Source organism: Sciurus carolinensis, chromosome 3 (genome assembly GCF_902686445.1).
Source record: "Sciurus carolinensis chromosome 3, mSciCar1.2, whole genome shotgun sequence".
Classification (NCBI taxonomy): Eukaryota; Metazoa; Chordata; class Mammalia; order Rodentia; family Sciuridae; genus Sciurus; species Sciurus carolinensis.
The window spans coordinates 31,856,938-31,883,583 of record NC_062215.1 but is presented as its reverse complement, the minus strand read 5'-3'; the positions used below and the strand labels follow the sequence as shown (position 1 = coordinate 31,883,583).

Genomic DNA, 26,646 nt, shown 5'->3' with positions numbered 1-26,646 from the left:
CATGGCAGTTTCTAGGGTGGCTTATTCTCTTCCCTCTCCTGATTAGGCGGCGGTGGCAGCAGGACCTGTCTTGGACACTGCAGCCACAAGCACTTGGCTCTCCTAAAGGATGCCACCTGCTAAAAATAGCACCAGCACATGCTTGGCCGAGTGGGCCACACCAAAGTCAAAGGACAAAGCAGGGAGATTATTCTCAGCCCTGCCGTTTCTCCTACAGACAGCTCCAGGCCCATACATAAACAAGTGCTGCTCTCTCCTAGGAAGCTCAGTAAGTTGGGAGACACTTTTTTGTCAGAGGGGCAAGAAGAATCACAGAAGTTGGAGCTACCTTCAGTAGAGCTGCTGTCCCTGGTCCTCACAAAGGCACACCCAGGTCAAGGGCAGAGAGAAGGGGTGGGGGCTGGGACAGAACTCGCTGCCTCCTCCAACCAGGACTAGGCGACTCCTGGGTGACAGCCTGTTGAGGGCCAGGGGATGGTCTCATGACCTCCATGTGAGGTCTGACAGGCCGCGTTATTATTAGCTAGAGAATGAGTCTTCAAGGTTGTCTTTTCAACCTGCTCAGTCTTCAAGGCAGTTTCCCAGACCTTAAGGCACAGCTACCTAGTCTCTAAGGCATCTTATTCACAGACATCACTTGCCCATTTCAAAAGCGTATGGCCAAAGATGACTTTGGAAAGATACGAGTTAAGATCATGAACTTCGGTTTCCTGTAAAATGGGAATAAGAATAACTCCCTCATAGGGTTGTAATGAGACCTAAACAACTCAGAACAGACTTGGTTTGTGAGATAAGCAGTTTTAATTCTTTAAAAACCCACTTTTATTTTCTGGATGAGGACCAAGTGATAATGGGGCAGTAAATAAGAAACAGCCTCTGAGCATGAGGTAAAGGGAGAAGAGATATAGGGCAGATATAGTGGGGAGGGAGAGGGTTTCCTGACATAGGTCAAAAGTTAGCCTAGGCAGGCACAGTGGAGCACACCACCTACTCACCCACTTGGGAGGCTGAGGCAGGAGGATCACAAGTTAGAGGCCAGTGCGGGCAAAACAAAAACAAAAACAAAAAACCCGACCAGCCCAGCCCTCTGGGATCAGCTTGCCCTCTTCAGGGACTCAGTTTCCTCATCTATAAACTTGAGATACTTAACCTCAGAGTTGAGAATATAAAAACAGCATTGTTCAAAACAGAAAAAGAAAAAAAAAAAAAAATCCCCTCCTAGTCAATTATGGTGGCACAAAACTGTAGTCTCAGATACTCAGGAGATAGAGGCAGGAGGACTGCTTGAGCCCAGGAATGCAAGGGTAGCTGGAGCAACACAGTGAGACCCATCTCGAAATTAATAAAAATAACCTTCCTAAAGTGCCAGTAGGTGCAACAGGTGTCTGTTATGCATCTGTTACATCTGGCTCAAAGGGGAAAAATATAGATCTCACACTACATGTCAAAGGCCAGTCTAGCAAGGTTCAAACAAAGCACAGCCAAGACTGGATGAGATGGCAGCTGAAATAAAGCCCCTCCTCATTCAGGATCAGCATTATGGCCCCGCTCTCTCCAATGCCTTCTGTAAATACAGAAAAACATTCCCTAATGTTTAAATAGACAGGAGGGAACAATAAAAATCCAACCCGGCTTAACTGAGGGCCCACACTAGGGTCCTACAGGAAGTCATCACGTAAAGTAGCAGATCTAATAACATTTGCCTTTTAGAGACCAGAGAAATAAGAGAACCAAAAAGACCTTCATGCTAATAAACAGGCTCTTGAAGCACCACAGCTCTCTAAAGGCCTGGCCCTTCTGCTTCATGCTCATGTCCCCAGCCCCTCACTAAGCTCCTTTCCCAAACTGTTTCATAATTGATCACTCCTAAGTGTAGACCAGAACTTGCTTATCATGTCATGGAAAGAAAGAAAGCTGATGGGCTTATGGACTATGGAAGCCTAAACCCAAACACATGTTGTTTAAGAGATTTATAAGTCAGTCACTTTTTTGTTTCAATGTTGCAGGACTGGCAATTGAATGCAGGGATACTTTACCACTGAGCTACACGTCCAGTCCTTTATTTTTTGAGACAGGGTTCGAGACTGGCCTGGAACTTACAATTCTCCTGTCTCAATCGTCCCAGTTGCTGGGTTTATGCCGTGTGCTACCATGCCCAGCTAGCAATTAAACTTTTAGAGGTGGGCAAAGAACATATTAGACCAGTGTTGTCAGAAAGAACCTTGATGCTGAAAATGTTCTTGACCTGAGCTGTCCAGGACAGCAGCCCAAACACAATCCTCCAGCAGCCCCCAGGCACCCTGTTCTAACTCCAGGGCTCCCGGGACAAAACCTGAATACCATTAACGTTCACCAATCCTCCTTTACCGGTTGAGGAAACTGACACCCCAGAGGGTCAACAGGTCTGCCTAAACAGGTCAGCACTAAGAACTACGCCAAGTCCAAGGTTCTTGCCACTAAGCCCAGAGGTGAAATAAATCTAACTGGCTCCAAGCTCTGCATACTTTAACTTCTAGAACTCACCTGGGTGCCCTGCTTTGTTCCCAAGTGCAAATAAGACCTTAGTGACACTCGGTTAAGTGAACACGACCAGCCAGTATTACAGGATGGGGAACACAATGTTTACTACCTACGGCTGTAAACTACCAAACGAGCTGCAGACATGTCCAGATTAAAAAGACCCAGACAGAATAAAACTGCTAGCACTTAGGAAGAGAGAAAGAAAGTTAAGGAGAAGGACACCCTGAAAGCTACTTATTACTGGAAAGCCAGTGCTCAGACTGCTGATGATGACATACACAACTTCACTACAACATCTGCTAGAAAGCAGCAGAAAGAAAAAAACCCAAGGAATTAAGAATATTCCTTGGTTCTTCTCACAAAAGCCCTCCGGGAGACCTGGTTAAAACCAGGTCTTGTTTCTTGTTTCTCTACCCCTCACTGAAACAATCCAGAATGACCTCCAGTTCCAGGGATGCTCCGAGGTGTAAGGATTAAAGGATTAAGGAGATGCTTGCTTGCAGCTCACCCATGGCATAAAACCGTCAAGGAAGAGGCAGTCTCTAAATCTCAGTTCTCCAGCCAGACTATCCTGCTCCAGACATGTTCGATGATGGCACTTTTCATTGCAAAAGTTTAAAATTAGGTACCAGGTTCACTCAGTGGAGTGCCACACATACCCACGTTAAATGTGCGAGTGAAACCTGTGTGAAGTAGATGTACCAGGAAGGGAAGTAGGAGAAAGAGAACTTGCCCAAGAAGCAAGGTTTAAGACTAATAGGCACCCCACTATGCAGACGGACAATTCTCAAATAGTATGTGATTTCAGTGGACCAAGAGGCCCAGAGAACTCAGCACCTCCCCATAGGACAGGAAACTTCCTAGGAGTACTGAACCAAAGGCATTAACCCATAGCTAACACAACTGTCTGACTTCCCCACAACAGGAAGACAGATCGAGCTGCAGAGAGGTCAGTCATTCTAAAGTCCCCAGGAAGATCAGGAAGGAGTGGCTGGGAACCAGCTCTCCAGGCACTCAGGCTATAATCTGCCACTCTTCAAAGCCCTAAAATGCTCATCTAATCATGACACATTGAACCAGGAGGCTAGCCAGCAAACTGAGGAAACCAATTTGTCTCCCTTAACTTTTTTACCAAATTTCTAGGTCAGAGGCTAGGAAGAAAGGAGTAATTTAATAAGATTCAAATTAAGTGATTCAAGTGAAATTTAACTCAATCTTGGATTTCTTGGAGTGAGGCAACAATATTTAAGCACCTATCATATACTAGGCACAGACCCAGGTCTCACAAATATGATCTCCATCTGTTTTCAGAATGGAAAAGGAATGCTGTGAAGGTTAGAACTACCTTCCCTCACAAACTATGGCGATGACCAGCCTGGGTCGAAAGCCCAAGAATAATCTGGGTTACCAGGCAGCAGGACAAATTGCTTTAAAATATTGATGCTCAGCAACCTTACACTGGAGATACATCAACTTCACACCTGAGCAAGCTACTTAAAACAGATACTTAACCTCCACTGTCACCCCGCAGTGGCCAAGTGAATGTAAACGCATTTCCTAGAAACAGCTGGGAGATGGGAGAGACACTCCTGCAAGGGACTCTACCTACACACAAATCCACTAGACCTGTCTCTCTCACAGGCTTGTATCAGTTACCTGCCTTGGTTCAGTTTTCTTCACAGAACATGAATGACAATGGAGCCTACTTAAGCCAGAAACAACCAAGGCTTTAGTGATTCACATACCTGTAGGATACAGACCTCCAGTGTAGGTCCATATTTCACAAGGTTACACACAGAAATTATTACCCATGACAAACAAAACTAGTTAGAAGTGAAACAAGAAAGGTTCAACACAAGTCAAAAAGCTCCCAAAACACAACTCCACTTGTTCCCAATGCTCAAAAAGAATCTTCAATAATCAGCAGGTGAACGCTTGGATGATAAGAACAGAGGAATCAAATGATCAAATCATGATGCCTTCATTTCAAAGATGCTCTGTGCCTTTAAGAGCAGTGTGGCTGGATGGTGCTAGGAGTTCAAGCTTCCCTTTCTAAAAAAAGGGTTAAAAGGGGTACTAGTTTGGGAAGGGCCTAGGGGTTAAATGAACATGTAAGGTTATCAGTGCCAGAATTAATAGCTTTTTGTGAATCAGTAATTGAGACATGGAGAGGAGGCGGATAGGAAGCAAATCATCTAACAAGAGGTGGTTGCACCAGGTCCAGCGGCCCAGATTTCACTGCAAAAGATAATTTAAATATCCAGTAGCCTGCACTTCAGTAGGGGAAATACAGGCAGTTTAACCTCACTAATTGCCCTGCACACACACCTTACCCTACCCAGCTTGAGAGGCCTCCACTCACACCTGGAGCGAAGTCCACCGGGTTTGTGTTAACCATAGCCCAGGGGCAGGAAGGCGCCTGCCACTCTGCGCATCTCCTCCAGGAGAAAAGAGACAAGTCCCTTAATGCTCAGGGCTTCCCAGGAGTCGTGTCTGTACAGTACACCAACACCTAACTCTTCCTCTCTTATACCTCCCTCGCAGGGGAAATGGGAAGAACCATAACCTACGGCACAAAATAGTTGAACACTTACAAATCCCATCCCTGAGGTGTCCAGCCCCACGGTCTAAGAACATTTTAACCTATATCCCAGAACATGTGTGGTCCTTCCAGATCGCGAACCAGAGTTGGGGGGCGGGGTGCGGAGCACGTGACTCTGCGTCCCCAGGAGTGAAGACAGCCGGCATACCGGGCTGGACGGCCTCCACCTCTCCGGACACGCTTAAGGAGGCTGCAAATGCGAACTCTCCTCGAGACACCCAAGCCCTCGTCTTCTAGACCCTAACTCGGTTCTAACGGTCTCTTCGCCCCACACACAGTTCCAGGCACAGCGGTCTCCCAACCCATCCTCCCGGCTCGGTGCGCCGAGCCCTCTTCACTTGTTCACCACGCTAAACTTCAGGGGTTGGGCTACTGCTCGGTATGTCACCGTCACCGAGCCAAAGAGGTCAAGAAGTTGGGTTGGGCTCCGGAAGTGAACAATTTAACTCCTACCCCCCAGTGGGAGACCGGGTCCCTGCGGGGTTTGGAGGACCTCCTCGCCCTTCTGAGCACCTGGCCCTGCCCACAGACCGCCCCGCCGCCGCCTCTCCGGGTTCATACTGGGTACACACGACCTTTGAAAAGTAAACGCGAGTGGGGCTGGGCGACCTTGGGTGGGACGCGCTCAGGTTCGCCTCCCAGGAGGTGAGCGCGCTCCCGGAAAGTTAAGGCGCAGAAGGGGCAACCGGGGTGTCGCGTCCTCGCCCCCGAGGGCGGTGACGCGCGTGGGGGGAACCGCGCGGCTCAGAGCGCCGCCCGCATCCACGCATACGCGACCTGTCAGCAGGAGCCCTCGGGCAGGCAACCCCGCGGAGGAGTACCACTGGGCACCCTGGCGACGGAGGCAAGACGGGCCTGCTTGACAGCAGACGACAAGCGTGAGCCCTCTGCACACGCTCGCGGTCCGGATCCTCTGCCTCCCGGGTACCTGGAGCGCGCGTCGCGTCCTGCACCTGCACCCCAGGCGCCCCAACAACACGACGGCGCCCTCCCAGGGCCCAGGCAGGGGATGAGCGGGCCAGGTGACCCTCCCCATGCCCCCAACTTACCAGCTCCTCTGCGACCGTCGGGGTGTAGAGCCCTGGCGCCGCCGCCCCCCCCAAGCCCCCGCCTGGCCCCACGGCCCAGCCCCGCAGCTCCGTGCTCGGGCCGCTCCCCCACGTGCTCGCCCAGGCCAGTGGAACACAGAGACATTAAATACTGAGGACGCGCAGCGACGTGCCCGCGGCGCGACGCAAAGCCCCGCCCCTCGCCCTCGTGCCCCCGCGCCCCTGCTTCAGCCTCTCACCTGCGCGTGCGCGCGCCGTCCGCTCCCTCCCGTACCTCGCGCGCCTTTCCCAGCTGCGCCAGAGGGGGCGCGGTCTGGAGTGCTCTGCTAACATCCCGCTACCGCCGGGAGCCAGGCTTGCCTGTGCTCTCGCGAGAGGAGCTGTAATCTCGATGGGGGCCGGGAGAGCGGCCTGGCTGGAATGTTGAGATCCCGGAGGACTCTGGAGGCCTTGCCCCAGGGTACCCGCGCCTGTTGCCCCGCTTTGGCTTTGGGAGATTGCAAAGGATCGGTTTGACTGTCTCCTGCCTCGGGACCGAGAGTCCCATGGAAGAGGCGCAGAGGCTGGTAATGGGCAGCAACCCCCACACCCTTGCATGGGAGCTTTAGCTTCCTTGTAACCGTTGTAACATTGTAATGCAAAATTAAGTGGTCATTAATAATTGCTCAGTAAGTATGTACTCGGTACCACTCGAATGCAACTTTCTGGCCCATTTTCACAACTTGGTGATATCGAAGTGAAACACTTTCCTCCAAATGAGTTCGGGTTTTGGAATGATTCCGACGAAGAGACGGTCACCATGAGTCACTCTCTCCTCCAGGAACTCAGAAAAATAAATTCCCTCCAGACAACTGTCAGGGTGGGGTTTGCGGCTGGCCAGCCCCGCTCTGATTCCTAAGACATAGGGACTTCGAACATTCGTTTGGACAAAATAAAAGAGACCACGCTAAGAACATTACCATTACTTGGGGAAATAATCTTCACTAGCAATCAAGTGCAAATTCAAATGACAATGAGATACTGTTTGTCTATTGAGTTTTAAGTATGAATTCATGCAAATGTGAATCCCAAGTGCATGGTGTGATGGGTGCCATGAGGGAAATAGAAGGAAGCAGACAAAAGAGAAATAACAAGGCGACTTTTAGGTTCTGCAGTCAGGAAAAGTCCAAGGTGAAACTTGAACATCTACTGGGACAGAAGCAGCCAGCCTTGCAGATTGAATATGGGCATAAGGGTGGGGGGTACTGCACAGAGGCACAACAGGGAAAAGCAAGAAACAGCTTCTGGTGAACTGGAAAATAATGAGGGGGTAGAGTGACAGGATGGGGGTCAAGGTCGAGGGAGCGGTTGTTTCTTGGTTGTGAGTTTATTTGTTGGGGGTGTTTTTCTTGGTTGTGGGTTTATTTGTTGGGAGACTAGGCCATTTTATAACCCAAAGTCAAGCTTGGATTTATTCTTTTCAGTCCCAAAGTCAGTCATGATTTCTCCTCTGGGCCTTTGCTCTTGCAATCCCTTCCACCTGAAATCTTCAGAGAACTGCAGCAGTTACTCTCAAGGCTTACTCAAGGAACTGGGGGTGTGGCTTAGTGGCAAAGGCTTTCCCTGCCATTCCTGAAACCATGGGTTCAATCCCCAGCACCACAAAAAATCATAAATCATCTCTTGCTCAAATATCACCTCTTTTTAAAATTGTAAACATAAATGCACACAATTACCCATCCCTTACCCCTTCAGGGTTTTTTTTTTTTTTTTATGTTTTGTTTTTTAAGTAGCTTTTACCATCATCTACTATCTACTACATTTACTTCCTGAGGTAGGGATTATTGAGGGGACCTGCCATCTAAGGGCTGCTCAGTAAAAATATGTTTCGTGAATGAATAGGAAGCTACTAATGAAGGTTGAGTGACACCATATTCTTTTTTAAAAGCAAGCAGTATCTGCTATGAGAAGAATGGATTCAAGGGAGACCAGAGTAGAAGCAGAGAGCAGAAAGGAAGTTGCAGCAAGCGGGTCAGGTGAGCAATGAGGCTAGCCTGAACTAAGAGCCCAGAGCTAAGCGGCCCTGGGGATCAAGAGTCTGCTTTATTCTCAAGCTATATTTTTGAAGTAGAGTAACAAGATCACTGGTGTTGCATAAGGAGAGAACAATGACTGATGAAGCCTCAGGCTTGAGTTACTATGTGAACTGAGAAGGGGAAGATGGGAGCAGAGAGACGTTGGTTTCGGACCTATAAAGTCTGTGCTGTTCTTATGACATTCAAGTGCAAACTGTAAGTAAGTTGCATATGCAAGGCTGTAGCTCAGAGGAGTAGTCTGAATGGGAAATACAAATATGTATCAAAAATCATGTCAAAAGGGATCTTTGAAAGATAGGTAATGCTTAGTGGTAGTGGAGTTAGGAAAGGGGAGAAACTGAGAAAATGATGTCCAAGGGATGAAGCCCTGGAAACACTGGCAGAAAAGAACAGGGAGAGGGAGGAAGTAAAGAAGGGAGACAACGGGTATGAGAAAAGCAGGTTGAGTGAGATCAATATGTCAATCAAAGCCAATGTAGGAACCATGGGCAAGACCAGCCAAGAAAAAGGATGAGAAAAGAAAGGAGTGGGTTAACTGGATTATGAGGAAAAGTGCCAGTTACAAGTCAAAGCAGGAACAAGGCCAAGGGAGTGACCACAAGGTCAAGGCAGTGTAGCGGTGAGAAAGATGGTCTTAGTATAAAATTAGAGGGATGAAAATGAAGGTGTAAGGTGATCCTAAGAACCTGATCATGAAGAAAAGATCATGTTGCTAACCTTAAACTTTAACATAAGCCCCAGATGGGCAAGGTCTGTTTAAGGTCTTTAAGATTTTGGTTTTTTTTGGGGGGATGGCTGCTGGGGATGAAACCCAGGGCCTCTTGCATGCCAGGTAAGTACTCTACCACTGAGCCCCAAGGCAGGAATTTTAACTCAAGATGCATAAAACAGCTTCAAGGATGTCCATGAACCTTCCTGAAGTTGTTCACATGGTATTTTAAGTATTGTTTGACATTTTTCTGCAGAGATTATTATGGATAGCTTCTCTCAGATTCTCTGATTCTGACCTTAAAAAAGAAGAAACCCGTGAAGAGAATAAAACACTTTATCCAAAAAGGGAATGTGCCGATCAGAGGGAGGAGGTAAAAAAAAAAAAAAAAATAGAAGCATTCAAAGGAAACATTGAAAGAGGAGAAGAGACAGAGCCCAAGGGACATATGTGCCTCTCTGATAAGTCAAAATGGTCAGTTAAGAACCTGATGCTATTATTCATTTAATTCTTGTATCTTGAGCCCTTCAGTCTGGACTCCATACCCCCCAAGCAGCCTTCTGATAACTGAGAGAGGTCATGATTAGAACTACAAAGGCAATTGTACACTGATGACATTTTTGTCATTGTAAGTTATGAAAACTGCCCCTTTCATTTTCTGCATCTGGTACATCTTGCAAACATTTTTAGTGTGAGTCAGCTTGCAGTTCTGGGGCTGGAACACGGGAATTCTCTGAACCTGCTGTAAAGCTGAATGAGGGATTGATATAGGACCATGGGGAAAATTCTTCAAGGTGGACATCTTCTTGTAAGGCTGTTTAAAAAGTCAGCAACTTTTTGTTTTGTTTTGTTTTGTTTTCCCTTTTAGCAGTCCCTCCAACTTCAAGGTTGTATATTTGAGAAATGGCCTACTTTTTCTTTTGGAAGAATCTACAAAGGAACTTTTGAAATGCTAGTAAATGTGAATCATCTCCTATATGGGTATATATTAAAGAAGTCCCTCTCACCTACACCCCTTCACCCCACTCCTAATTCCCTTATTAAAAGAAAGAAGCAGCTGGGCATAGTGGCCCACACCTGTAATCCCAGATACTCAGGTTGCTGATGGAGGAGGATCATAAGTTTGAGGCCAGTCTCAGAAATTTAGTGAGTCTTTGTCTGAAAATAAAAAATAAAAAGGACTGGGATGAATCTCAGTGGTAGAGCCCATCCTGGGTTCAATTCCCAGTACAGAGATGGGGGTGGGGTAAGGATACCTATGGTTAGGCCCAAGGTCCATGTGTGTCCTCAGGGAAGAATAAATGAGCTGCTACTAGAAAAGTCAATGGGAAGAGTTTGGGGGATAACAACATTAATGGCACTTAAATAACTAATGTTCAGTGAGCACTTAAAGCCCAGCACTCTGCAAAGTACTTAATTCTCCACCAACCTCAAAAAACCTTATTACAATGTACTCCTGTCTCATAGTCTCATAGTCACACAGCAACAAAGGCAAGATTTTAACCAGAGCAAACTAATTCAGAACCCATGAATTAACCAGCTCACTTACTGTGGCTGGAGGCAGACCCAGACATGCAGGAAGTATGTTTTATTTTATTTCATTTCATTTTATTTGGGGGTGGGGTTACCAGGGATTGAACGCAGGGGTGCTTAACCACTGAGCCACATCCCCACCCTGGTTTTTGTTTGTTTGTTTTTGTGACAGGGTCTTGCTAATTTACTTAGGGCCTTGCTAAGTTTCTGAGACTGGCTTTGAACTTGCGATCCTGACTCAGCCTCCAAAGCTGCTGGGATTACAGGCATGCACTACTACACCCAGCTAGGAAGTGGGTTTTATATACAGAAATATATCTGCTATGGGAAGAATGGTGTTCCCAAAAACAGATATGTTGAAGTCCTAATCCCTGTTCCCTCAAAACATGTCCTTGGAGCTGGGGAGATAGCTCAATCGGTAGAGTGCTTGCCTTGTAAGCACAAGGCCTTGGGTTCGATCCCCAGCACTTCAAAAAAAAAAAAAAAAAAAAAAAAAAAAAAAAACATGTCCTTGTATAGGTACAGGACTGTCACAGATGTTGAAGCACGGTGAAGCAGACTGGCCTCTAGTCCAATATAACTAAAGACCTTGTAAGAAGAGACCCCACTCTAATACAGTGCCCATGACTGATGGAAGGCAGAGAGACATAGAGAGAATATCAGATGAGGGCAGAATTGAACTGAGGTCTCTGCAAGCCAAGGAACATCAAGACGGCCAGCAAACCACCAGGAGCTAGAAAGAGGCAAGGGAGGCTTCGCTACAGGTGGCAGGGAGCATGGCCCTGCGGACACGTTGATTTTGGACATCTTTTCTCCAGAACTGTGAGGCAATAATTAAGTTGTAATAATAGGTTGTTGTAATCCACCTATTCGTAGTACTGGACTTTGTTAGAGAAGGACAAGGAAATGAATACAGTGCCCTTCTTTCTTGAACCACAGACACCAGTTGGTTAGAGGGAATGGGCTGTCAGTGGGTGATAAAGGGGACTGTTGTCTGCCTTCCATTTGACTGCACAGAACAGGAGCCCCACCCAAGTGGCTTTGATGAAGGGACCTCAAATGACTTCTGCCCAGGCCCTGGTACCATCACCACCACATACTTCTTGGCATTGGTCAGCTCTGTATTTATGATCTTAATTCTCGTTCTGTTCAATGGGTGGTTGGCAGTGTATGGGTGGCCATTTCCTAGGGCCCCTCCACTCTTCCCAGCTTCTTCCAATGGCAGTTTAGCTTGAAAATGGAGCATAAGGAACTCTGCACGCTTCCTCAAGCAGGGTAAAGTCCACGCAAAGCCAATCCAGGGCCTTCAGTGACAGCAAAGCTCATCCAAGTAGAGAAGCAATTAAATGTGGGAGATTGTTACCTATTGTGTTTGATTCTGTGGGAGACCTCTTCTTCTGGTCCAACTGTTGGGATCCTCCCAAAAGCCACCCGAGCATGCTGGGTGCCTGTGTATGAAGGTTGGGACCGCTTAAATCTGTAAGAAAGCTGCACCGAGCTCTCTCTGTGTGAAGTGTGTAGTGTGCTGTGCCGTGTTTACTTTGGTAGTTTGAACATCTTTCTGTACACCATGGCCCCACAGGCAATCCAGAAATCTCAGATAATTGTAAGGAAATAGGAACTTCCCTGCAGATGAGACATTTCGCCAAGGTAAGCCACTCCCAGGAGCGATGGGCAGAGTACATAGCAAAATGGAAGCTCCAACCCTGCACCCCAAATTTCTATTGTCTCCAACTTCCACATACCTGCTGCTATCTCTCTGAAGGATTTTCTGGCTCATTTAAAAACTTTCAGGGGGCTGGGGATATAGCTCAGTTGGTAGAGTGCTTGCCTTGCAAGCACAAGGCCCTGGGTTCAATCCCCAGCACTGCAAAAAAAAAAAAAAAAAAACTTTCAGGAGGCAGGGGGTGGGGAGGAAAGATAATAGATGAGACAAACATCATTACCCTATGTACATGTATGAGTACACAAACGGTGTGACTCTACTTCATGTACAACCAGAAAAAGTTGTACTCATGTGTGTACAATGAATCAAAATAATAAATAAATAAATACATAAAAAAAATAAAAACTTGCTAAGTTTCTGTCTCCTGTTTGATCAGACTTGCCAGTTTCCCACAGACTAATGAGTTCCACTCAGGACTGCCACTAGCCCCTTATGCAAATTAGACAGCAGGTGTCCCATCCCCCAAACATGCACAGCCCTGTGGCAGGCACCATGGTGAGCCGAGTCTAGCTATCAGCCCCCGCTTGCCCTTGGGCTACATGCCCATGTGCACAATCCTATGCATTCCTGCATTGGGAGTGAGTCCTAACAGAAATAGCGCAATCTACTGCCAACCACCCAGACCTCCTGAAGTGCTTTTTTGCACTGAGAATGCTTTACCACTGAGGTGCTTTACCACTGAACTACATCCCCAGTACTTTTTTTTTTTTTTGAGACAGGGTTTTGCTAAGTTCCTGAGGCTGGCCTCAAACTTGTGATCCTCCTACTTTGACCTCCCAAGTTGCTGGGATTACAGGTGTGCACCACCATGCCCAGGTGAAACCTCTTAAGGTTTTATGTACCAGGTTGCAACAGCTTCATTCATTCAGTTGCTGCCAAAGACTTGTTCAACACAAACACTTACAAAACACTGGAGCTAATATCAAGACTAAAACATACTATTTGAGAGAGTGGAATCTGGGAGTGAAAATGAGTACAACTACTTTGCATGATAATCTGGCAAAATCTAGTAAAGTAAAAGATTTTGATATGTTATATCCCAGTAAGCACTGCCCTGGATGGAAACTGTTGCAGATCTATACAAATGTCCATTGGAACCTTGTAATAACTGCATATATGTATATATATACACACACATACACACATATGTATATATAGTAATAGCAATATATATGTATATATTTATATATGTGGTAATAGCAACATTACTGTATATATACTATATATATGTATCTATATCCATCAGCAAGGATTACTAAATTATGACATGCTTCTATAATGAAATACTATATAACATTAAAAAACTACATGTATATCAAAATGGATGAATCTCAAAAACAATATTTACTGAGTGAGAAAAAGACACTTCTGGTACAGAAGGGTGCAAACAGTATGTGTCCTTTTGTGTAAAGTTTTAAAGAAGCCATGATACATTGCTTATGAATGTATCCATATGTTGAAAAACATAAAAACAAGCATGGATTTATAAACACCAAACTCAGGCTGGCAGTTGTCTTGGGATCAAGAATAGGGAGAAAGGAAGGACATACAGTTGACCCTTCATATATTTAGGATCCGTATCCATGGATTCAACCAAACAAGGATAGAAAGCATTATTTAAGATTGTGTCTATAACCAAACATGTTCAGACTTTTTTTTTCCTGGTCATTGTTTCCTAAACAATACAGTGTAACAAGTAATTACACTGAATTAGTTATTATAAACAATTTAGAGATCATTTAAAGTGTGATGGAAATATGAGTAGGTTCTACATAAATACTACATCAATTCATATAAGAGAGTTGAACATCCATAGATCTTGGTAACGGTGGGGGGGTGGGTCTTGGAACAAAACCCCCGAAGATCTTGAGGTTTGACCCTCCACCCACCTCATTCCATGCAATTGGAAGAGTACATAGGGAACTTCAACTGAATCTCTTTAATATTTTATTTCCTTAAAAGCATGATAAATATTTGAAGCAAATATACATAAAGTTAAGGCTTTAGGGAAACACGACACAGGTGGGTGTGGACCACATCTATCTCTCTAGTCAAGTTGTATGATTGCAATGTTTCATGATAAAAATTTTCTTTTTGCAAAGTGAGATCCCAGGCATGAGATGGCTCCCATTTAAATCTGTGGAGCTCCACAGGAGTGTAACCTCACACAAGTCCTATAACCTGGGCCTACTCATGAGGTTATTGTGAAAATTAAGTAAGAGAATCCATGTAAAATACTTTGTACAGTGCAAAGCCAATAAACAACTATTATTCCTTTTCAAGGGCTCTCATCAATCATTCAAGAGTGAGTCAAAATTCATTCAACAACTATGCATTAAACAACTATTCTGTGTCAGGACTTGTATAAGAAGCTGTGGTTACCAAAGTGAATTACAGCCAGTTTGGTAGGGAAGGCAGATGTTATATAAGCTAAGGTCATGTGCAGTGGGGTCAGAGTTGTGATGGAAGTGAGTGCTAGTGGCATGAGAGATAGCAAATGTCATTGAGTTTCATTCAACCCTGTGAGGGTTAGCGGAGACTGAACATTTTGCTGTTGCTCTTTATTTAAATTTGACATTCACCAGAATAAGCTCTGTTGCTTCAGTTATCTTTGTTTTAAAATAAACCACAGCAACACTTAATGTCTTTTAAAACAACAACAGGGACCGATTGTTTCTGCTCCACATGTCAACTGGGTGATTCAACTGGGGGATGGAGATCTAAGATGACAACTCTCCCTGTCTAGTGTCCCAGTTGCACCAGGCAGGAAGGCTGGAGCGGCCAGGCATTTCCTTCTTTCTGTAGTCTGTCTAGAAAGAGCACCTCTTTACATAGCTCTCCAAGAGGGTGAAAGCTGATACTGCTAGGTCTCTACACAGGTCTGGAGGTGTAGCTCAGGAGTAGAGCACTTATCTAGTACAACTAAAGCCCTGGGTTCAATCCCCAGTACTGCAAAAACATAAATAAAACAGCAACACAGCTCATTGTTTATAGCCACTTGATTCACCATGGCTTAACTATGGAACCAACCTAGGGGCCCTTCAACAGATGAATGAATAAAGAAACTGTGGTATACATACACAATGGAATATTACTCAGTCAAAAATAAAGGAATGAGATTATGGCATTTGCTGTTAAGTGATGCAACTGGAGACTATCATGCTAAAGTGAAAGAAGTCAATCCCAAAAAACCAAAAGCCAAATGTTCTCTCTGATATGCAGATGTTGACACACAATGAAGGTGAGGGGTACAGAATAGAAGTTCATTTGATTAGACAAAGGGAATGAAGGGAAGGGAGGGAGTGTGGGAATAGGAAAGATAGTGGAATGAATCAGACATAACTTTCCTATGCTCATATACAAATACATGACCAATGTAACTCCACATTGTGTACAATCACAAGAATCGAATCCTAATTAGAATAAGTTATACTCCATGTATATATAATAGACCAGAATACACTCTTAACTTTTTAAAAAAGTTACCAGTTCACTGTACTATCAGCATCTTGGGAGGCTGAGGCAGGAGGATCATGAATTCAAAGCCAGCCTCAGCAAAAGCAAGGCATAAGCAACTCAGTGATACTCTGTCTCTAAATAAAATACGAAATGGGGTTGGAGATGTGGCTCGGTGGCCAAGTAAGTACCCCTGAGTTCAATCCCTCAGACCTCCCCCCAAAAAGTTACCAGCTCAGATTTGAGGGGAGGGTCAATAGACTCCACCTCTTGAGGTGAGAAGCAACTCTGGGCCTCTTTAACCTACCACAGCTATTGTATCAAACTTCACTGCCAGCCAATTTATGATTTAGGAGGAATCTTAACTAGGGAGATTCTAGAACTACTTCAGGAAACAACAGTGTAAAATGCAGCATGATACAGTAGTGTTAAAACATAGGGTTCAGTAGCCCGGCATGGTGGTGCACGCCTGTGATCCCAGCAACTTGGGAGGCTGAGGTGGGAGGATGGCAACTTTGAGGCCCTGTCTCAAAATAATAAAAAAGGGCTTGGGATGTGTCTCAGTGGTTAAGTGTCCCTAGGTTCCATCCCCAGTACCAAAACAAACAAAACCTCACAGGATTCAAATCCACGTCTCAGTACTGACTCGCTTGGGCAAGTTATTAGACCTCTCTTTCCATTCTTTGCTCATCTGTCAGATGAGGGCCAGTAAGATCTAACCTCCCAACATTCTTTTAGAAGTGGAAAGGATGCAGAAAATGTGCAAGTGATGGTAGGTGAAATGGTCAGGTAGCACCATGATCTGCCCTCTTGTTATTAAGTTTCTTGCCTATTTTTTTAAGTGAGGTTTCATGAATGGTACATTTGGAATCATGTCTTCTGTCTGTCCTGGGAGAACTCAGGTTCTGAATCTGGTACTGCCAGCGTCTCCCTGAAACCTCAGCAACCAAGGAGTAGGACATGGCTCTGCGGATTTGTTCAACCTTTTGGGAGGCAATTTAGTAATCATTAACAAGAGCCATAAAAGACATTCATATCCTTTGACCCAATAACCAGATTTCCAGAAACATGTCCCCAAGGGTATGGATTCAAAAGGAAAGCAAACTCCATATACATCAAGCTCCTTATTGCCAATTCCTCTATGGCACCTAAAAATAAAGTCACAGCTTAAATGTACCATTTTAAGAGGATGGTTAACGAAATTACAATAGAAATAAATACTTGCTAGAATATTATGCAATTGCTGAAATGACAGTTATGGCACTATATGGTGGTATAAAAACTTTAAAAAGAATAAAATGCAAAGTGACAAATTAAAAAATTCAAAATTTTCTCTACATATGAACAAGGATCAGAGCCAGACATGGAAAAAAAAAATATTTGATTGTATTTGGAAAGTTGGTTTGGACTTAAATAATTTTCTTTAAAAAATTATTTAGCCAGGGGCTGGGGTTGTGGCTCAGTGGTAGAAGAACACTTGCCTGGCATGTGTGAGGCACTGGGTTTGATACTCAGCACCACATATAAACAAATAAAATTTTTAAAAAAGATCCATTGACAACTTAAAAAATATTTTTTAAAAAAAAATTATTGATCCAGGCTGAGTGCGATGGTGCACGCATATAATCCCAGCATCTTGGGAGGCTGAAGCAGGAGGATCACAAGTTCAAAGCCAGTCCCAGCAACTTAGCAAGGCCTTAAGCAACTTAGTGAGATTCTGCCTTAAAATAGAAAAATAAAAAAGGACTGGGGATGTGGCTCAGTGGTTAAACTGGGTTCAATCTCTGGTACAACAAAAAATATATTTTTTTAGCCAGTCATGGAGGTTCATGCCTATAATCCCAGTGATTTGGGAGGCTGAGGCAGGAGGATCAGAAGTTCAAGGCCAGCCTCGGCAATTTAGCAAGATCCTATCTCAGAATTTTCAAAAGGGGATAGGGATGTAGCTCAGTGATAGGGCATCCCAGTGTTATATCCCCATTGTATATACACCCATGCAATTCTTCAGTGTTATTTTAAACCAAAATCAGAAAAGAAATTTAGGCAAGGGCTTACTGAAAAATGGTTGACCAGGGCTGGGAAGGGAGCTCAGTGGCAGAGCACTTGCCAAGCATGTAAGGCCCCAGGTTCAAACCCAACACTGAAAAAAAAATTTTTTTCTTTATTAAAAGAAGACCTAATAATAAATGCCAGAGAATGAATTGCAAAACTTTAAAAAAATACTACTGCTTGAGCCTCTCTCTGGATCTTCTCATTTAGAGGGCGCCAGGGAAACCCACATGTTTTCTGAGCTCCACAAGCAAGTTTGATGTACACCAGGGTGAGACCCACTGAAGACCTTCATTATCCTCCTTTCAAGTAACACAATAAACATGTCTGATCCAGAACTGCAATATAAGGGAAAACTAACACAATCAGAACTTTTTTTTTTTTTTTTTTTTTTTGCGGTGCTGGGGATTGAACCCAGGGCCTTGTGCGTGCTAAGGCAAGCACTCTACCAACTGAGCTATCTCCCCAGTCCCACCATCAGAACTTTTTACCCCTAAATGAAATAGGCCTCTCCTTGGGAGCTTTCCCATTTCCATTTATTTAGTTGTACTTTAATTTGTAGCCCGGGTACACAGTCCGGAATGCAGAAAAGACAGTTTTCAATAAACACTGTGGTTCTGTACAATGTAAGAAAAATAACATGGCATAAGAGTGGATAGGCTGAAGTTTAGCAGGAGGAGGAACAGAAGCAGAAAAAAAAAATGTCATCTCCATCTTAGTCAAAAGATATGGATGGGAATCCCAAAAACTCTTTCCCACTGTGACTAGTGGGGAACTCTTGTGAACAGAGGAACTGAGTAGTTCTGGCATCTGGTTCTTCTTCTTTTTTAATAATGTTGGAATTATAAATGGATGAACTAGAGAATATCATGGTAAGTGACATAAGTCAATCCCCCCAAAACAAAGGCTGAATGTTTTCTCTGATAAGCGGATGCTCATCCATAGTGGGAGGTGGGTAGGGAAGAATGAAGGAACTTTAGATTATGCAGAGGGGAGTGAGGGGACGGATGGGCAGTGGGGATGGGAAGGACAGTAGAATGAGACAGACATTATTACCCTATGTACATGTTGATTCCACTATGACTCTACATTTTTAAAAGAAAAAAAGATCAATATCACCATCATCATAATGTTGGCATTAACCCATTGGAAGTTATTGGTTTTTATTTAACTGACACATTAAAACTGTACATATTGGGCTGAGGATGTAGCTCCATGATAGAGCACTTGCCTGGCTTATGTGAGGCCCTGGATTTGAACCCCAACACCTCCAAAATGCACATTTATGGGGTACCACGTGCTGCTGACAACTATTGTTGAAGACCGAAGAGTAGATCTTGGATGGAGGTGTAACTCAGTGGTGGGGCACTTGTTCAGCATGTATGGCCCTGGGTTTGATCCCCACCACCACCAAAGAAAGAGAGAGAGGCTAAAGGGTAGGAGGAAAAAAAATACACCCAAATAGGCCCTTGTTCTACCTAGTCTATCTTCTACAGATTACAGTGAAGGAGAGAGAAGATTCTTTGAGAAAATTCTAGGGTTAATTAAACTTGTTTCACAAGACCATGAATTTTAAAGTGTGTTCTTTGGAAAAGTAGTTTCTCAGATGACCGAACGGTATTGCTTGGTAAGTAGTTCCATGATTGCTTGGTAAGTAGTTCCAAGTTTGAAATAAGTTTACCCAAGTCTGAGGAATTTCTCTGCAGGATTTCTCAGGGCCTTTGTGGAATTTCCAGAAAAAGAATGTGGTATATAATATGAAAAGCTTCTCACCCGGCACGGTGGCACACACCTGTAATCCCAGCAGTTTGGGAGGCTGAGGCAAGAGGATCTCAAGTTCAAAGCCAGCCTCAACAACTCTGCAAGGCTCTAAGCAACTCAGTGAGACCCAGTCTCTAGATAAAATATTTAAAGAGAACTGGGGGAGTTGCTCAGTGGTTAAGCACCCCTGTGTTCAATCCCTGGTTAAAAAAAAAATAAGTCAGGCATAAAGTCAGGCATAGTGGCAAATGCCTGTAAGCACAGCAACTTGGAAGAGAGGCTGAATCAGGAGGATTGAAAGTGGAGGTCAGCCTCAGCAACCTAGCAGGACTCTCTCTTAATTTTTTTTTTTTTAAAGACCTGGGGATGTAGCTCAGAGGTAAAGTGCCCCTAGGTTCAATCCCCAATACAAATAATAATAATAATAATAATAATAATAATAATAATAATCATCTGGTGTTTGTAAGCATTCCAGTAAAGTGCAAAAACCTCTCAAAGCATATTAGTATAATATCAGATTCTATGAAGGCCCATGCAATTTATTTGTGTCTTTGAACCACTAGATCTCTTTGGATACCTAAACTAGAAAGGGCTTTTGTTATGCTCAAAATTGTCCAATTTAATTTTACTAAATGAAGTGGAGGCCTCTTCCTGACCTACAACAATTCTCCCAGTGACCACTTCAATATTCTTTATTTTTTTCTTTTTGGTACCGGGTATTGAATCCAGGGGCTCTTAACCAGTGAGCCACATCCCCAGCCCTTTTTATATTTAATTTGAGACAGAGTCTCAATAGTTGCTTAGGGCCTTGCTAAATTGATGAGGCTGGCTTTGAACTCAGGATCCTCATCTTCCTGAGCCACTAGGATTACAGGCATACTTGCCTGGCTCTTTATTTTTTCTTTAAATAATAAACTCAACCACAAGGGCAAGTGACCCAGGCTAGACCAATTACAATGACTCAGTCTTCTAGCCTGTGATTGGTCCTGGCAATGGACACGTGAGCCAGTCTGGTCCATCCTTTCCCCATGTAGGGAAGAATAAAGCTCACAGGAAAAGATGAGCAGAGATAGGAAACCCAGAATTTTGAACCCCTGTCTCTAGTCACACCTGCACATTAATGGATTGAGTATAGAAGCCAGAGGCAGTCCCTTTTTTTTTTTTTTTTTTGGGGGGGGGGGTGCTGGGGATTGAACCCAGGGCCCTGTGCTTGCAAGGCAAGCACTCTACCAACTGAGCTATCTCCCCAGCCTCCTTTTTTTTTTTTTTTTTTTTTTAAACCACAAGTAAGCAGGTAGAAGCTTCTGATATGTCGATTTCCCAGGGATCTATGCAGACTCCCTTGTAATATAGTCAGAGGTTATTCAGGAAAGTCAAATCACTGCATTTTATGGGATAATGAACTTATGACAGAAGGAGACCCTACACATTTGCAGGGGGATCTGGGAGAAAGGAGGGTGAAGGGAGGGATTTGAGAAACTATCACTCATGGGTCAGTCTGAGGAGCTAAGCACATCCGGCCTCTGAAATGGAGTAGCAAAGGCGAGGCTTATGGGAGGTGATGGGGGACCACCGACTCTGTGTAGCTACTGCATTGTGAATCCCTGTCATGCATCTGGCAATGAGTTGGGGGACCCGGTTGATAAATAGGATCAAGATAAATTAGCAAGAAGCGGTGGATCAGGAGCAGAGAGCAAGGTCAAGCTGGAATCCATGGGCACCTCTGCACCTATCTATAAACCACTTCTCATCATGTCAACATGCAGAGGGTAATGGCTGCAGTTTCTCCTCTACTTACTTCCCAAATCGTACACAAATTCCTCTTTTGCTCACCTCCTACCTGGCACCACACAGAGAAGGAAATTCTTGGAAATGTAGACCTCCAGTATATTAAAGTCGATGTAGCACAAATTACTCTTGCCTTTATCCAGGCTACCCCACCCTGAGAACTTCACACAAAGTTTCCCCAGTAAAGAAGAACTAGTTGTGACACCACTTGACTGGTCCAGGGGTTCTGCAGAAGTCTGACCTTATACAGACAGTCGCTTTTCTCATTGGGAAATTTTTCTCACACCCTTTTGGTTCCTAGCCTCCACAGCCCCCTTCTCTGCACCTGAGAACCTCCTCCCAAACAGGAAGGCTCAGGATGGATCCTGAATTCAGAAAGGAAGGTTAAGCCTGGGCACGTGCACAAAGCTTGCTTTGGAGCCAGCTTTGACTTCTTGCACCAGTGCCCACAAATTTGATTTCCAATTACAGTCAACACGCCACATGCTTGAGCAACTTTCTTCCAAGCTGTCTTCAATCTACATTGTTTGTACAGCTAACTCTTGTTCTCCAGCGCCAAGAGGTCACTTGCTTCTTGTGCCAAGCCTCATATCACATATTAACCTCCTTCTTGACTTTCACTAAAGTTTAACTCTCCCCTGATGACCAGGTTATTGCCATCTTAAACAGCTCTGTTAATCTTTCTTTCCCTTCTTGCTTTTCTTCTCCTTCTCCTTGTCTAGAGTACAAGTGGGATTATTTATCTCTTCAAGCCCAACGGCTGGATATGACATTCAGTTATATTTCATTTTCTCATGGAATTTTCTTTTGAGTTTAATACCAAGAGTGGCAGCTGACTTTATTTTCCAATGAAGAAAATCATTGTAGTTATTGTCATTTCTTAATTACAAAAGAAATATCTGCATTCCCAACCATGCACAAAGATCGACAGAGCTGGGGCTAGGGCTGTTGAGACCCCTGGTTCAGTCCCTAGACCACCAAAATATCAAAATTAAAATTAAAATCATGGTCAGACAGAATACTAGTCACTTAACTACTTCCTGCATGCTCAAATATTTAAGATACTGGTCCCAGCAAGATGGCAGATGACTGTACATCATGGATTCTTGGGGTCATTAAAAAATGTTTTAAAATGTTTTAAATGCTGTCCAATAATGCCAAGGATTTTAATTTAATACCTGATCTGTTGCTACCCTCTGTCTACCTCTTGTTATACCAGATGACTCTGATATTTCCCATTTTACTAGCTGACTACTTAATTGTCTTGCTCCCCGGAGTCCATGTTCTGCCTGTCAAATTGGGCCACACTGGGTGCCTTCCCAAGGCAATCCCACCCTACTGGGTGTGACAAGTGCCAGTCAGCCCACCCCACCACCATGTGCCTTGTTTCTTTGGTGCTCTGGACTAGGTTGGCTAGGATGACCATGATCATCATTAGCAATAGCACATTAAGCACCAGAAGTATTGACTCATGGAAATCATTTAAAAATACCTCTGCTTGCTCCAGGGAAATATATCAAGAGATAATAAAGGTACAGATGAAATATTCTTGGATCATTAAATCATCTCATATGAGCCATGCTAAACCCTAGCAAGTCAAGCAAGAGTATCATTGGCCACATTTATAGCCATGGGATTAGGCTTTAGTTCAAATGTATGATCCAATGATACTTTGTGTGCTCCACAGTTCACTGGACTCCCTGTATAATCACAGGGATTAGAGTACATTTAAACCTGTTTTATGGAAGCTGGAGCTGCACATTTTTATTGCTGCAGGTGATTATAGATTTTATAATCCTTTTTCTTAGGAGACATTTTTTTACCTATTTAGTGCTGAGTCCTTGGTCAGGAACATACTGTCTCATTTGAACAGTAGTTCTGAGAAAAATGCAATATATTTGTTTATTTTATTCAATGAATATTTCAGTGTTTAAATGATCCAACCTCTACCACTCATGAGAGTTCAACTTCTGGTTTGCACTCTGAGGTTTTGGGTGTATGCTTCAGAGGACAACGGGAAGGGCCTGAAACTGTAGTTAAGTGACTAGTATTCTGTCTGACTATGACATTGTGGATTTTAATTTTAATTTTGATATTTTGGTGGTCTAGGGACTGAAACTGTGAAATGGATATGATCTTTGGAGAAAAGGCTCCATTCTAGAACTAACAAGGGAGTCGGGGAAGGAGCCTGCTGGTTGAGATGACCCTGAGCCAGGTTGCTCCCTAGGACTTAACATCTTCAACTACCCCTAGTTTTCCTTGGGCATTTCAGTTTATTCTTGACCCTTACTCTGGACAAGATGCAGTCATTCCCTCTTTCCCTGGTCCAACTTTGATTAGAGGCCCTAATAATACCTGTCTGAAACCTCAGATCCCCCTTGGGACCTACGGTAGGACAAATGATGATCCCCTGTAAAGATATCTGCATCTTACTTTCCAGATCCTGGAAGTGTTAAAGGCCACTTTGCAGGAGTCACCAAATGAAGGACTTTGAGATGGGAAAGTTGTCCTGGATTACTATGTGGGTCCAATATGATAACAAAGGTCCTTAGAAGAGGGATGTAGGAGGGTCTGTGTCAGAGAAGGAGAGGTCAGAGTGGAGTGGGGCCATGAGCCAAGGAATGTGGGCATCCTCTGGAAAGTGGACAAGGCAGGATTGGTTCTCCAGAAGAAATGCAACCTGATCACCATTTTGGTTTTGGACAGTAGACCCATTTTGGACTTTGATCTCCAGAACTGTAAGAAAATAAATTTGTGTTGTTTTATGCTATCAAGTTTGAGGTAGTTTTTTATAGCAGCAATAGGAAACTAACACAGCTTCCCTGCCAGTACTGACTGGAAGATAGAGACCAATTATCTAGAGCTGAGCCACCCACTATGCTCACCACTAGCTCCATGTGGCTATTGAACAGTTGAAATGGGGCAAGTCTGGTGCTGTCAGTGTAAAATATACACCTTATCATAAGACTTAGCTAATATTTTAGACATATTGGATTCAATAAAATATTTATTAGATTGACCTTCATCTGTTTATTTTTACTTATGCTAAAGTAGCTACTTGAACACTTTAAGTGATATTTGTAATTGCATTCTATTTCTTCGATTAGTGTTACTCTAGAGAATCAGATGATCCTCACCACCAAGGTCACTGGGAAATCCTACTGGGTTGGTCCAGGCCTTCTGCAGCTAGATCAGATGGCTTTGGTGCCTTTGGAGTATTCCAGGACACTGCCAGAAGGGGACACTGGCCTGAATAATTTGAACCTGTTTGGCATGGTCCCTGACACTCTGCCTTAAGTTTTTCAAACTTAAGTTTTTTTGTGGGTTGGGGGCCAAGTTCAAGAAGAAGAATATGAAATTAAATTAGGCCTGGAGCTTGGAGCAATCTGTGCAGATGAGGGAGCTTGAAACGTAACTTTCATTGGCCTCATGGTAAATGTGCCTCTGTCCTGTCTCCCAGATCTCACATAGGGTGGCTCCTTTTCCCCATTCCCTAGCTTGCCAGGGATCTTATTCTCCACAAACTTCTCACGAGGTCCTAAGATAGCATCCAAAGTGACCACTGCCCTTAACCCAGGCGAGCAGGACTTTCAAGTTCAGAGGACTCCACATATAACATACACAAAAGATCAGAATTAACCTCTCAACAGGAATGCCAGTGCTGGCACATCAGAATCCATGAACTAAACACTTGTTCTCATGATTTATGCCATTCATATTCCAAGAAATCGCTTCCCTGTATTTTAGCCCTGTGTCCTGTAACAAAGGAATAAGCCAGAATGCTATGAAGACTCCAAGTTGTGCTGCTAGACACTGCTTCAGAGCACAGGAGGAGGAGGCATTTAAGAAAAAAAAAAGATGAAGTAATTAGCTTGTCAAATCCTTCCTCTTGGATAGCATGAATGCAAGGGATTCTTGCATAACAAGGTATCAGTCCTCAGGGGTGCAGGGTTCTGGTATTTGCAACAGTTGCAAAAGACAGCTGAGGAATATTTTGTCACATTAAATAATTCATAGTATTCAAGTTTGTATACATGCAGGCCTAGATGCAACATTCATGAAACATGATCTCAATTGGCAACTAGATGGACAAATAAAATACAACCGGATGCACCTTGAATACTAGAATCATAATTTGGCAGGTGCTGGGGGTGTTGAGGATCAAACCTCAAACATGCTAGGCAAGTGGTTCACCACTGAGCAACAGTCCCAGCCCACATTATAATTAATTTAAATGTATTTTAATTGAAACACAGTCATTGCACATATTTATAGAATACAGTGGGACTTTTTTAAAACAAAATTTTCGTTGTAGATGGACACAATATCTTTATTTTTTAATTTTTATGTGGTGTTGAGGATGGAACCCATTGCCTCACACATGCTGGGCAAGTGCTCTACCACTGAGCCACAACCCCAGACCCCCAGTGTGACATTTTAATACATGTATACAATGTATATAATGATTCAATCAGAGTAACTGGCATATCTATCACCTCGGACATTTATCATTTCTTTGTGTTGAGAACATTCAAGATTCTCTCTGCAAGCTATTTTGAAATAGTCATTGATTGTTGTCAGCCACAGTTACGCGATGGTGCTAGAGAACACCAGAGGTCATTTTCCCTACCCAGCTGCATCCCTGCATCCATAGCCCAATCCATCCTTTCTCCACCTCCCCTCTCCCATGCCCTTCCCAGACCGTAGTAACCACTGTAGAATTTCACATTTTTACAAAGTCATTCTGATGGAATTTAAATTCACCAATTTAAATATAAATTTAAGCTTTATTTAAATAGGTTTGAAAATGAGTATCTGTCATTCTATTATCATAGAGATAGAAAAGAGCTCAGAGAAGAAAAGGAGATAGGGAGCAGACTGCGTACATTTCTAAAAACAGGAAACCAGGAAACAGAGGAGGATTTTGCTGAGTCTGACCCACTTAAAATCTGCAAACAGGGCTTTGTGAGTTCTTTATTTAATGAAGATTTAATTACCAATTTAATGAAAATGAACAAAAGAAATCTTCGAATCCACAATTTGAAAAGATTGGATGAAACCCCTGCAACTTCATATTCTTCATTAAATGGAGACTTAATTATTGATCAAAACAGTGAGAACAACAAAAGAATTATGCATAAGAAATTCATAATTCAGAAAGTCAAAAGCAACTCTGATCTGTCCACTAATATATGAAGAAAATTGCTTTTATAAAAGCTGCAATTGAATGTGAAAACCAAGTTTTACTCTGCTTATTGGATATTGAGCCTGAAAAATGGCTATCACATCCTTCTGACAGCAGAAATAGATTCTAGCAAAATGCAATCCAGTTCAAATTAATGATTACAATTTTCCATTTGCATGAACACAGCAAAAAA

The 26,646-nt window shown here is 43.6% G+C and overlaps 1 protein-coding gene across 2 annotated transcripts in view; it reads right to left on the bottom strand.

Moving 5' to 3' along the window:
- The window catches only part of Akap1 (A-kinase anchoring protein 1), a 53,604-nt gene that overhangs the window by 23,238 nt on the left and 3,720 nt on the right, over positions 1–26,646 (bottom strand). Inside the window, exon 1 of one of the 2 annotated variants that reach the window (XM_047546263.1) lies at positions 6,172–6,298. The exons of the other annotated variant lie outside the window; for it this stretch is intronic. The gene's annotated coding sequence lies outside the window, so the exon portion shown is untranslated. Of the gene's footprint in view, positions 1–6,171; positions 6,299–26,646 lie in introns of those variants that run through there. 2 annotated transcript variants of the gene reach the window in all.